The sequence below is a fragment of the Propithecus coquereli genome, unplaced genomic scaffold (genome assembly GCF_000956105.1).
Source record: "Propithecus coquereli isolate 6110/MARCELLA unplaced genomic scaffold, Pcoq_1.0 Scaffold376, whole genome shotgun sequence".
Classification (NCBI taxonomy): Eukaryota; Metazoa; Chordata; class Mammalia; order Primates; family Indriidae; genus Propithecus; species Propithecus coquereli.
Genome location: NW_012149463.1, coordinates 1215475 through 1229341, shown reverse-complemented (window position 1 = coordinate 1229341; position 13867 = coordinate 1215475). Strand labels below are relative to the sequence as shown.

At 38.8% G+C, this 13867-nt stretch overlaps 1 pseudogene; it reads left to right on the top strand.

Moving 5' to 3' along the window:
* The first annotated feature begins 12644 nt into the window (after nt 1–12644).
* Nucleotides 12645–13318, top strand: LOC105816486 (annotated as a pseudogene).
* Nucleotides 13319–13867: the final 549 nt, after the last annotated feature.

The following is a 13867-nucleotide window of genomic DNA, read 5'->3' as shown; positions in this document are numbered from 1 at the left end:
TTCCAAGGACTGCGAAGAGGAGCACAGGAGAAAAAGGAGACACCAGTGCAAACCCAGAACATGTAATTTAAGGATACCTTGCCCTAGACAATCGATTTGGTTATCACCTTTCCATTGTACTTTTTTAAAAAACTCAATGCTATTCACTCCCATTCCATACTGTACTTAAACTGTCTTAGAGAAAAACTGTATGCACTTAAGTTTTCCACAACTTCTTCCTTCCCTATCCAAGGCCCTCTCCTAGCATTTGCAGCCCAAGAGGAACACGAGTTGAGGTACGTAGGCCCACACAGCTGTCAGGACTCAGAACACGATATGCCGAAGTATGATGCCTTGGTGCGTGAGTACTTTGAACTGAGGGAAGATTGGAAGGCACAGATGCAAGCTCTTTCTAACCTTCTCCCATCCTGTCTCCTGCTCCTCTTTCTCCCCCAAGATAAGTCATAGAAACCAGAATTCCTCTTGGCCAACGTGAGTCATAGAACTGGGACTCCTCTTCCCCAAAGAAAGCCATAAATCCTAGAAAAGTCACTCTCTCTCTTTTCCATCTCCCTTGAAGACCCTCATTCCAGAGGGATTGTGCCCCATACTCAAAAGGAAGAAATGCTGCACAGGGAGGCCAAGAAGAATCTGACCAGGCAGACTTTGCTGTGTCTATCCCACTCAGTCTATTACCATTATTAGATCACACCCTTTTGTCCCATCACATTCCTACATGGCTGTGTCATTTTCATCAAATCTAAGCATACAAATAGGCAGGTTTCCCTGGGGTGTTGGGTCTTCATTTGTGAAGACGCCTGTGTCACAAAAAACTGTAATTAAATAAATTAATTATGCTTTTCTCTTGTTAACCTGTCTTTTGTTATAGGAGTGTCAGCCATGACCCTTATGATGGGTAAGGAAAGGGACCACACCTTGCCACCCCGACCCAGCCTCTATCTACCACCACCCAGATCAACCTGGTCCCACAAGAGGCCTCAATGCACATCTGCAGAGAAGCCAGACCATATCTCTATGGCCCGATCACACACCCCTAACAGTGTTGCTGGGTCCTACAGCCCCAGAGGAAACCACTAGCGCTCAGGTGGGCTTCCGGTGATCCATAAGGGAGGATGCTTTGGAACTTAAAAGCAGGCCCATGAATTTGCATAGGGAATTCTGTGGTCCTGGACAATCTGGAGAGAGTGTATAAGTGGAATAGGGAGGAAGAAGGATGGAAGCACCTGGTGTGTGGGTGCCCTGGCCCAGTGAGGGGTTAGGGGACAGGGCATCAATTAGAAGGCAGAATGCCAGGGTAGGGGCTTCAATTACCCAAGTCTAAAGGTTATGCTGCTCCTTTGTAAAACTCTCCTTAAGGAATATATTGAAATGCATTTTTAAAACTATTTAAATGCTACTTCTGAGAAACCATTCACTGTATATAATGTAAATTGCTTCGAAAAATCAAACTCATACATTTAGCCACAACAAATAATTTCTGCCTAAAAATCGTGAAGAAGGCAGCAGAAAATCTTTTCCCCTCACTGGTCAAGTGGCTTCTGGCACACAGTGAGTGAAAATGACAAGTCTCTGGGGAGCAGATTGTAAGAACCAGAATGAGATAAAGGGTGCTTCTTCAGAAACAGCTTTTGGAACTCTATTCTAAACACCATTTGTTCATAAGAGATACCGTTATGTGTGACTGCAATGTATCCTTCCAAGAAGTTTGACTCTTGTGATTGGGCTTGGATATCCAGTGAATGTCCTCACATACATGTGAGCCCTTAAGGGAGATTTTTATGCAACTATAAGGTGTCATAAGGAATGTAAAGAAATGCTGTCTGACAATGGTGTCCTTTGATTCGTTTCACCTCAAGCATTTGATTCAACTTAACTAGCAATACAGGTTCATTATATGGCAATAAAAGGAAATCTTCCAGATGGAAATATGACCATACCTTGCCAATAATTCCTTACCAGATCTGTTTATACACATTTGCAGCTGAATAAAAGGCATTTTATTATGTTTTTAGGAGATCAGCACTTAGTATTTTGGAGAAATAACCAGAAAAAGATTTTTCTAAATTAACAAAATCTTTTCATTGCTTTGGGTCAGTAACAAAATTTAGAGATTTGTTTAAATGTTTCTCTTATTACACTCTTAAATAAGTTTTACAAACTGAACAGGAAGCAGCTTCATTAACCGATGACAAAGGAGAAAGTGTCATATCTGAAAGGAACATGGAAAAGATAAAAAATATAATTTTTGCAATGTATTACAGTAACAGCAAAAGACAGAAACTAGATTTGACTTAAAGTCATAAAAGGCAGCAAAAACTGGTATTTTACATAAGAAACTTACTTTCTATCTTCAGAGGATAAAAGAAAGAGAAGGCAGGAATTTTTGAAGAGAAAAATGATCGGAAATTGTCTTTAAACTCCAGCTGGACATGCATATTGCTTATGTTAGATATGAATTCTTGCTGGAATTGAAATGAATCTTGCCAGAAAATTGGCAAAATGGGAACATTAGAATAAAATACATAAAATACTGTGTTTTCAACTTGTCCAGGAATTTGGGCTTATTCTAAGATTCAAAAAGATGTGGGACTGAAAAAGTGCTAAGAGGTGGTGACTAGGTCTAGTCATGCAGAGATAAGACTGTGCAAGCCAGTCTTGAGTGGGAATGATTACTTCAAACTACTTGAGAGTCAGATGTGTGGAGAAAAGAGAGCCCTTGTACACTGTTAATGCGAATGAAAATTAACACAGCCATTATGGAAAATTGTATGGAGGATCCTCAGAAAACTAAAAATAAAGCTACCATATGATCCAGCAATCCCACTTTTGGATATTAAGATTTGAAATCTGTTTGCCAAAGAGATATGTGTACTCCCATGTTCACTGCAGCACCATTCACAATGGCCAAGTTATGGAATCAACCTAAGTGTCCATCAACAGAAGAATAAAGAAAATGGGGTACATATACACAATGGAATTCCATTCAGCCATAAAAAGGAGATTCTGTCATTTGCAACAACATGGATGGAACCGGAGAACATTACGCTAAGTGAAATAAGCCAGGCACCGAAAGACAAATCCCACTTATGTGTGAAATCTAAAACTATCAAAATCAGAGAAGCAGAGAGTAGAATGGTGATTACAGAGGCTGGAGGTAGGGAAAATGAGAAGATGATGGTCAAAGGGTACAAGATCTCAGACAAGAGGAATACTTTTTCTTTTCAGACCTATTGACCTATTGAGGCAGTGCAGTGAATATAGTTAATAGTGTATTGTACATTTCAAAATTGCTGAGTAAATTTCAAGTGTTTTCACCACCGAAAATGATAAGTATTTGAGGTGATGGTTATGCTAATCAGCTTGATTTAATTATTCCACATCATATTTATAAATCATAACATCACTTTGTACCCCACAAATATATGCAATTATAAATTGTCAATTTATAATAAAATAAAAAATAAAAAGATGACGTGGGACATACTGGATTTTTAAAAATTCAATTGCATGCTAAAAAAGAGGAGTCAGGTGTATTACTTTAAGGAAGTAGAATTTGTTTAAAGGGATTTGAAAATTAATAGTTATGCTGAAATGGGACAAAATATACAATGGGCCCTAAAGTTGTATAACAGAGCCCAGTGGTGCCCTTCCAATGCCACCCCCTCTCCATATCCTGACACCCCTTGACGTGTCCCTTTCACAAAAGGAGCAAAGCTCTGCCCCAAGAAAAGGCCACTCAAGCAACCTTGAAAGAGTAAACAGCTGCAAAATGGAGGATTTTTTACCTATTAATAGCTGCTATTTTACAAGTTCTGGCAAAAAAATATGCTCTATATATTTATCCTTCTTTAAAAATAATATAGTTCTCCACTTCTGGTCAAGATAGTATAACAGAGATCAGATTCATTCTCTTGCCTGAAACAATCAAGAAACCAGACAAAATAGTTGAAAGTGGTTGTAAAAACACTGGACATCAAACAAGAAATGACAATGATTCCTAAAAGACAGGAAACAAATGAGCCCTATGATTGCTCCAGTGTACTGCTTTGAGAGAGTCTTCAGGCCTGCATGCAGAAAGGGGCCATCTCCCTGAGCTGAGGAAATGGGACTGAGACTCCAGGGAGACTAAGGAGGCTAGAATTGGCAGCAGACAGGTTTGGGAAAAAGAGAGTTGCCCAGACAGAGAAACCTGGGTATCTGCAGAGGCTCCTCCTGAGGTACGCAGCAAAGTACTAATCAATCAGTGTGTGCGTGTGAAGAAATGATCCAGTCCAGAGAAAGACCCATCAGGCAGGATTAGAGGGAACAGCACCCAACACCCTTGTGGGGTCAGGAATAGTGTCTGCTCCCGCCAGCCAGACTCATAAACTTTGTAATTCATGAGGCATCAGGTAAAGTACTCAGATGGGATTTGTCTCAGTTGTGGGGAAAAAAAAAATTGGCCTTAGACTATGTGTGGCTCTGGCCCTGCAAAACTTGAAAGAATCCTGTCAGTAAAATTGTTAGATCAAAGTGTATGCACATTTTACATTTTGATACAGCCCTCCCCATTTGGCTCTAAAATGTCTATTGATTTATGCTATCCATTTCTTTTGCAGAATTATGGTCAAGGGGTTTATCTATTTGTCAGTCTGATGGGTAAATATGTGTTCTTATGGCTTCCTTCCCTTTTCCTTATCAACTCTCTAAGCTGACTTGGCTACTCCATGAGTTGCTGACTATTGCGACACTCGATTGACAGCCCCGACTCTAGCTCAGTCTATAGATACGATCCAAACCTCACCCAACAACACGGACACATCAGCGTCCCAGTTCAGAGACTGGCCACCTTCTCCTAAGAGGCAGAATTCAGATCCCAATTGCTAATGCTTTCTCATTTCTCAAAGAAAAGATAATATAGTAAAAGCTCACCTAACTGGTTTCATTATTCTTTACCAATGGGCTCAGAATAAAATAATCTAACAAGAGCCCATCTTTCAGAGGCAAATAGATTTGAAGTCAAATATCTTCTCTGTTATCTACTAATTGAATGACCCTGAGCAAGATAAATTATCCTCTCTAGTTTCTCCATCAGCAAAATAAGAAGGTTAATAATACCCATGTTTAAAGGGTTGTTGGGAGTAATAAATGAGATAATGAATGAAAAGTCATTATGGAAGCAACTTGTAAAGATATAAAGAGATGTGTTCCTAAATATCACCTAATATATTCTAAGTTTTCTAAGTTAACTAGAATCAGTTTATAGTGAAATTATCTTCATTAAACTTTAATCTCAAAATAAAGAACGAAGATGATGGCAGGAAAATCAGTAATGAATTGTTAACTTTACAAAGTTCTATTTCACTTATAAACATAAGGATGGCCAAATAATGTCAAAAAATTACAAAGATAGCCCCCAAATAAAGAAACCACTTGCCAAAAAGGAAAAACACTGTCAATGTATTAATTTTCTTGCTGCTATTGTAAGAAATTACCACAAATTAAAGGAACACAAATTTATCCTCTGCCAGTTCCAGAGGCCAGAAGTCTGAAAAGAGTCTCTAAGAATTAAATCGAGGTGTTGGCCTTCTGAAGCCTCCAGGAAAGAATTCCATTCTGTGCCTCTTCCTGCTTCTTGAGGCTGCCAGTGTCCCATGGCTTGTGGCTGCGTCACTCCAACCTCTTGCTCCCAGAGCCACATCTCCTGCTGCCCACTCTGATCTCCTGCATCTCTCTTATAAGGCCCCTGTGATTACATCAGACCCACCTGGAAACCTCAGGATCATCTCTCCATCTCAAGATCTTCAATTTAATCATAACTGCAAAGTCCCTTTGTCATATAAGGTAACATTCATAGGTTCCAGGGTTTAGGAGGTGGACATCTTGGGGTGGTGGGATTATTCAGCCTATCACGGTGAACAAGCAATGAAAACACACAGAATTCAGGCAACAGACACATGAAGAACACTGCATTGAGTCATGCCAATTGGGTTAAGAAGCAACAGATGATGCACTGGTGCTTTAACGTTACAGCCTCCACAAAGCTTCTCCTGACTCCCTTCAATAAGTTGTAAACATATGTTTTAAGGCTGTGTGTTGGAAAGCAAGTGTGGCAAAAAAAAAAAAAGGAAATCCTGATTGAGCACCTACTATCTGCCGTGAACTATTCGGGCACTGAGGACATAACAGTGAACCAAAGTTTCTGCCTTCATGGAGCTCTCACTTTAGCAGCAGGACACTGTGTGCCAGAAACTCTTTTAGTAACACCAGCAATGTTTGCGTTCATTCAAAGTAGTGATAGTCACACATTCTGTATTACTCCAGTACAAAGACCTGGAAAATATTAACATTTATGACTCCCAAGGCCACTGCCTAAAATAGATAAGGCTAGCTCAAAAATATTAGGTCTTATTCTAAAAACTAAAATAAAATAAGCTTATATCTAAAGAGGTGGGGGTTTTTATACCCTGTTCAAGGGTAGAAAAGAAAATCTGGGAAATTTGAGTGAATTCCAGAGGCAATTAATTTTTGGCTGTACATTAAATGGACTAAATTATGAAGAAGGGAAGCTGTTCCTTCCTTTTCTTTTTCCAATTTTATAACTCAATTTAAGGTACAAGAAGATTATTAAGCTATAAAACAGAATATTTCATGTGAAGGAGTAAAAATGGCCTCATTTTTCTGGCCTATTTTTATATTAATTAAAATAGAAAACAGTGAATCCTGTGTCTTCTGATTACTTTAAACTCACATTTTGTTGATTTGAAAGGTTACAAAAGGTTGATTTGGGGTTACAAAAATGTAGCTAAAGGAAAATTTGAGAAGCTGATTGAATGGGATGATTAGCTTATTGGTGCGAAACTATTTTGGTTTATTATTATCTTATTATATTTTCCAATACCCCTTTTCCTCTTCCTCCTGATAGCCTATTTTTCCTGAGCTTCCTCCTCTGACCTAGTTCTCCTTGATTAGGGTTTTTACGTATCTACATGAAATTTACTAAAGAAAGGCACTAAGTAGCATCTTTGCTATCCTGTGTGCCTCATCAAGAATCCAAAAAAGAAAAATTTTAAGTATATCAAATTTTGACAATTCTTTTAGAAAAAGTAATTACCCTTTTCAAGGCGTAAAGAAACCCTTAGGCTGAGAAAACAGAATATATGCATAAAATAATGAGAGAAATCAGCCACAACGGAAGGAGAAGGGGGGACATCATTAGTGGAATCAGCGAGTACATCAGTTAGAGTTTAGTTAGGGAAACAGGACCACAATGATGGACACAGAATAAGGGATTCATAAAAGAGTTTTAACTTAAAAGTCACAGGAGAAGCTGGGGAAAGAAAACTCCAAAAAGGGGTTTTTGGAGAATCAGAAAAAAGTCACTATGTAGGAACCACAAGGCAGAGTTGACAAAGAATTCTGTGCATGGCTGTCACCTCTGCACCTGGTGGTGAGTCTGAAGCTGCTGTCGGTCCACTAGGCCAGAGGTAGAAAAATAAATCTGGCTACGAAACTGGAGAAATTGAGGAAAAACCAGGACCCATAAAGACCAGCAGGAACTCACAAAGCCACACTGAATCCCAGGAGGACAGACAGGAATATGCAGGAATATCCCATCCTCAACTCTGGTGATCTGCATGGGAATCTGGTGTCCTTCACTACGCGGCAGCACATGTGTCCGGCTGCTCGGGACTTGGAGAAGCTCAGGGGGAGATGCAGCAAGGTCTAGTGCGGTTGCCCCACCCATAGAGGCAAATCGACAGCTCAGTGGGCACATATACGAGCTGAGCAGCACCTGGAATCCTACACTGAACCTTGCCAGTGTCATTGCCACTGCTGCCTCTGCCTGCCAAATGTCACACACATTTCTCCTGGCCAACTCTAGCCCAGAATCATACAGGAAAGGAACTTACTGCACAATTTTACCTTACATATACAATTTATTCAATCTTATTTCCCAAATCTACTATATATTAGCAAATTTATAATCTGCCCCCTTTCCTATCCTAATATTCACCAAGTCCTCCAAATTAGTGATTCTCAAACTTCAGTGTGTATAAGAATCACTTAGGAATCTTCCTAAAGAGCAGATTCCAATTCATCAGGTCCTGGATGGGGCCTGAAGTTCTGCATGCTAACATGCTGTGTCTTTGCACAGCAAGATTGAACCCTCAGAAATAAAAACACTCTGGTGGTGGTTTTTAAATTGTGTTCCATCGAGCCCCAGGCTTCCCAGAGGTGCCTAACAGGCTATGGCTTGGTGCAGAAAGAAGCAAAGGCAGGTTTGGCCTGTTCAGCATCCCTGGCTGCTCCACTCTATCTGTTTTAATGTATTGGGATTTTGGGTAATATTGTATTTGCAGAAAAGTACAGATGAGTTCCCTGGTTTGTCACAAAAACACAGCTTGAAAATCATTTGAATTCAAATGCTCATGAGCTTAATTACAAAATTATTTTGGTTTTGTTTTTGAAGAAAGGGAAATTAATTTTCCACTCAGCATTATCTAAACTACATTATGAAAACAGTCTTGGACTGACACAGTGAGAACATGCGATTGTTTATAATTTTATTAGTGATCTTTGCCTCTTCAATAATGCCAAATTTTCCTCCAATATTTTTAGTAGATTAACTGAATTCCCATTATAACCTCAGGCCAATCACTAGCCTTTTCAGAGAATTTATTTCTGTCTCTATATTCAATTCACTTCAACAAATATTCATTGAGTGCTAAAAATGTTAAGGATGCATTGCTCTAAGATGCAAGGGAATTAAGTCATAGTTTCTATCTTCGAAGAAATTTGCTTTCCATTAGGAAGAATAAAATGACTTACTACAAAACACAGCAAGAAGAGACCCCTAAAAAGCACAAATGTACAAGAGTTCTAAAGAAAAATTGTCTCTACTTGGAATGACCAGGAGGACTTCAGGAAAGAATTGGTAATGGAAATAAATCTTCAAAGGACAGATAGGATTTCTTCTATCACTAATAGAGAGGGAAAGCATTTCTGGTGGAAGACAGACTGAGTAAAGAAATGGAGCCCAGAAAGTTAGAGCAATAGAGGTCTGTGAAGAATAAAATGTATGGGACTGGATTTGGACAGGGGAGCAGAGTCGCCATGAATGTTATAGAATGATTTGCTGTAGGACTTTGCTCAGTTGTGGGAGGAGCTGGGGAAATCATGATTCAGAAGGGGGAACTGGAGGATCAGAGGAGACCCAGTCCATCTAAGAACCTCTACCCAGCAGAACAAATGGAACTGGGAAGGGGAGCTCAGAGGGAGGTCTATAGGAAGCTGTTGTTTCTGCATAGCTTGCGCACTGGGGAGCGCATAGCTAAGCATTGGGAGGCTGGGCAGGGGCTGATGTTGCTCAACAGGGCCAGCAGTTGGGAGGAGCTGGACACAAACCAGAGGACAGCCAGGACATGTGGGAACCCCAGTCTGACCAAAATCACCTACAGAGAGTAATGGCCACTACTTCACTTCTGCCTACCAATTCTCTCGCGAGTTCTTCATGAGCCACACAGGGAGGCATATTCAGGGAAATACAGTCCCCACCTTAAATGAGTTAATATATACATACCACCACATGAGTTGTCCAATTTAAACAGAAAATAGCATATATACGTGAATGTGCTGGAGATCAATTTTTTAAGGGTATCAGGGAACATGATAGCGACCACAATTTTCAGGGTGGGAAGTTTATTTTAAATAGTTTTCAAGGGGATCATCATCACTAGTGATGTGAGAGTGATGTTGGATGTTTATTTTTGCAGGTTCAGGTTGAAAAGCTGGTGGACCCAAAATTATACAGTCCAGCATAGGAAAATATTCCTTAACAGAATTTCCTAATCCATGCAACCATGAAATTGTTTCCTTTAAGAGAGAGAAGTCTATAGCAGTGCCATACAACTCCTGTGCCAAGGCTACTGTCATACCGGTGTTCTGGAAAGGGGTACAGCTGTGCTGAGATATCCTCCCAGCATACAGGGCAGCATGGTAGCAGTCAGAGCTCCTGGACCAGTTGCTCTGAGCAATGAGCAGGGCAGATTACATTTAGTTCTTGCTGCTTCCCCATGCGCTTAGCACAGTGAGTGGTACTCCAGCACCTGCACATCTCTTTGAGCAGTGAGCTGTGGCATGCATTGCTGCCCGCCACGGACAAGGAACCTACAGAGATGCTCAAGGAGTTTATGTCCCAGACGGCCAAGGAGCTCAGCAGGCAGCCCTCAGCACACTAGCAGGAGGCAGGAATGGGGTGGGAAGGAAAACAGACAAAATTCTTGGCAGGCACCATCCAGGCAGTAGCTCTGATTCTCTCCCTTCATGTATTTATAATATTTATGTGGGTTTGTGGTTAATTTGTCCATTTTCTGATTCAAACTAGCTTCAAGTGATGGCTCTAAAAATGCACCCACATTTTGAGAATTAGACCTTCATCATTATTTTGAAATTCTGATATGAAAAAGTTCAAGTAGATTCAAAATACATTAATATTAAAGATAATTTCAATGTTTTATCTCTGAGGGGAAAAAAGAGCTGCTTTAAATACAATTTCAACTGTTACAAATAATTAAATGGTTGTTAAAAATGGTTTTAATTTTTTAAATGACATACCTACGGAACAAAATTTCTCTTTGATGGTGACTACAAAGAAAGTAAAGAAACCATCATCCCAAAGTATTAATTTTAATAAGGAATTAAACATAGCCATTGAAAACATAAAACCTAATATTAAAATGTTATGTTCATGGAAGCAAGTATGAGTTTCTCATTAAGAACCTTGAAATATTTTACTTGGAAATTTTAAGCATATTCAATATTTAATGTATACAAAGTATATATTTATATCATTTAATATAAATGTAATTACTCTTTTCACTAATCATCATATAGATTTCCCCAGATCCCGTCATGTTTACTCTAGTGTAAAATACATTGGAATTTTATAGTTTTCTATGTATTCCATAATGTTAAAAATAAAATGAAATAAAAATAAAATTCTTGAGAATAAAGGTTAGAAATGCCATTTCTTTGGCCACTGAGACCCCTAGATGGAGAACTACTCTCCAACTCCACATGTGAGAAAAATTCACCCAATGCAAATGATAGTGAATGCTATCTAATAATTCGTCTCCTCAGTTCATCAGTATTTCCCTGAAAGATTAATTATCTTATCTGAGTTCTTTACAAGTTATGTATTCAAAACTGTATTTTAATAAGATCAAACCGGCTGGGACTATACATGATGAATAGAAAAGGGAGGAATGAAAGAAGGGAGGAAATGTTGTGTGCTATTGCAATAGTGAGAGGAAAATAACAAAGATCTAGCGTAGGATTGCAGAGTAGGCACGGAAAAGATATTCTTGAGGCACTTTGTAGGCAAAATCTTCAGAACTCTGGTCTGGGAGAAAAAGGAAAGTATGGAAGAGGTCAAATACAACCGAAGTCTTGATTGTTGGGAGGATGGTAAAATAGAATTAAAGAAGAAAAAAGGAAGAGCTGGTTTAGGGAGCAGAATGATGCATTTTGATCTGGACATGTTGAATTTAGTTTCCCAACATGCGGGGGAAACAATACACACTGTCCGGCCAAAAAATCAAAATGTTGATTCAGAGTATGAAGAGAAATATCCTCAAATATATAGCATAATTTTCAAATAGGAGAAAGAACAAATTGAATTGTTAGTAAATAATAATAATTCTGGCAACAATAATTCAGGTAAAGAGTGTTTTCCACGTCCTGTGCTCTTCCTCTGTACAGGTTTATACATGCTCTTGACTTCCCAGGCTGTATCCCTAGCCTAAGCTTGAGGATTACCTAATATAGGCAACATATAAAGAAAGGCATTGAGAAATCTGATGGACTGCAATATGCTGTTAATAAAACTTTTGTATTTGCAATATTTTCTTAAAGCTAGTTTTCCTTTGAAATATACTAGATGTTCAGAGTAATGATACTAGCTGTGAACAAATAACACAGCACTAAGATAGGAAAAATATGTATTCATAAGTGTCTTTACGAAGTACTTCCATCTGCAATCTCACTGCTGGGTATCTACCCAAAGGAAATGAAGTCATTTTATCAAAAAGACACATGCATTTAAATGTTTATCGCAGCAAAATTCACAATTGCAAAGATATGGAATCAACCTAAGTGTGCTTCAATTCATGAACAGATAAGGAAAATGTGGTATATGTACACCATGGAGTACTACTCGGTCATAAAAAGGAATGAAATAATGTCATTTGCAGCAACATGGAAGGAACTGAAGACCATTATCCCAAGTGAAGTATTTCAGGAATGGAAAACCAAACACCATATGTTCTCACTAATAAGTGAGAGCTAACAGATGGGTACACACAGGCACAAAGCGATACAAAGGACGTGAGAAACCAAGAAGGGGGGAGGGAGGGAAGGTGGGTGGTGGGATAAAAACTTACCTGTTGGGTACAATGAACACTATTCTGGTGATGGGCACACCAAAAGCCCTAACTTAAGCATTATAGAAGATATCCCTGTAACAAAAACACTCATACCCTCTTAATTAATATTTTGAAAAAAGAGCCGGGGTCTAGAGACCTGCTGTTGGCCAGAGGCGGCACAGATCTGGTGTGGGGAAGGCAGCGGGGCTCAGGCCTGCCTGTGAAGCATTGTTTTACATAATGGTAGAGGAAGAGCTGGCGCTATTCAATAAAAGCATAAATGAATTTTGGAATAAATTCAAAAGTACCGACACTGTCACATGGTGGGGCTCGGAGATCACCTACAAGGCCCCCATCAAAGCATTTGCAGAAAAGCTATCTGTGAAATTAAAGGAAGAAGAACAAATGATTGAGATGTTTCTGGAACATCAAAATCAGATCTGCAGGCAGAGTATGCTTATTCAAGGAATAAAAAAGATAACTTGATAAAGTTGATTGCTGAAGTAAAAGGCAAAAAGCAGGAATTGGAAGTACTGACCGCAAATATCCAGGATCTTAACGAAGAGTATTCTAGAAAGAAGGAAACTATTTCTACTGCTAACAAAGCTAATGCAGGGAGGCTGAAAAGGCTGCAGAAAACTGAAGGGCTATGTAAACATCGACTTGGACAAGAAATTTGAAAAATTTATGGTGATAAATTGCAGTTTATGTTCACTAATATCGACCCTAAACATCCTGAGAGCCCATTTATGTGTTCCTTGCATCTAAATAAAGCAAAGGACTGTGAAGTGTCAGATAGGGCTCCTCCCCTTGAGTGCCAAGCAGAATGTCAAGAGAATGTAAGGAAGACCAACAGTTTTTCAGCTTTTCTCGCCAATGTCTAGAAAGTCTTTACTGCTATGGTTTATAATTAATGTGTAAATTGTATATAAAAATGTTTTTTTTCCTATTGTGTATCTCTTTTCAAAATAATTCTCACTATCTGTTGTCTACCTGGAATTCTCCGGTATTTTTGCAACATTTCCGTGTGCTGTATTTCCTTAAGTCAAAGTATCCCCCCATCACCTGCAGTTTTGCTTCCTGCAGTTTCAGTTACCTGTACTCAACCGTGGTCCAAAAAGATTAAATGAATGAGTATGGTGCGATGGGATATTTTGAGAGAGAGAGAGAGAGACTACATTCACATAACTTTTATTACAGTATATTGTTATAATTGTTCTGTTATTATTATTATTGTTAATCTCTTATTGAGCCTAATTTATAAATTAAACCTTGTCATAGGTATATATGTATAGGAGAAAATATAGTATATGTAGGATCTGGCACTATCCATGGTTTCAGACATCAGTGGGGGTCTTGGAACATATTCCCCACAGATAAGGGGGAACTACTATATTTTAATTAAAATATTTGGCAAAAAATTTTTAAAAACTTTGAAATAAAAAAAAGAAAAAGAAAAAAAG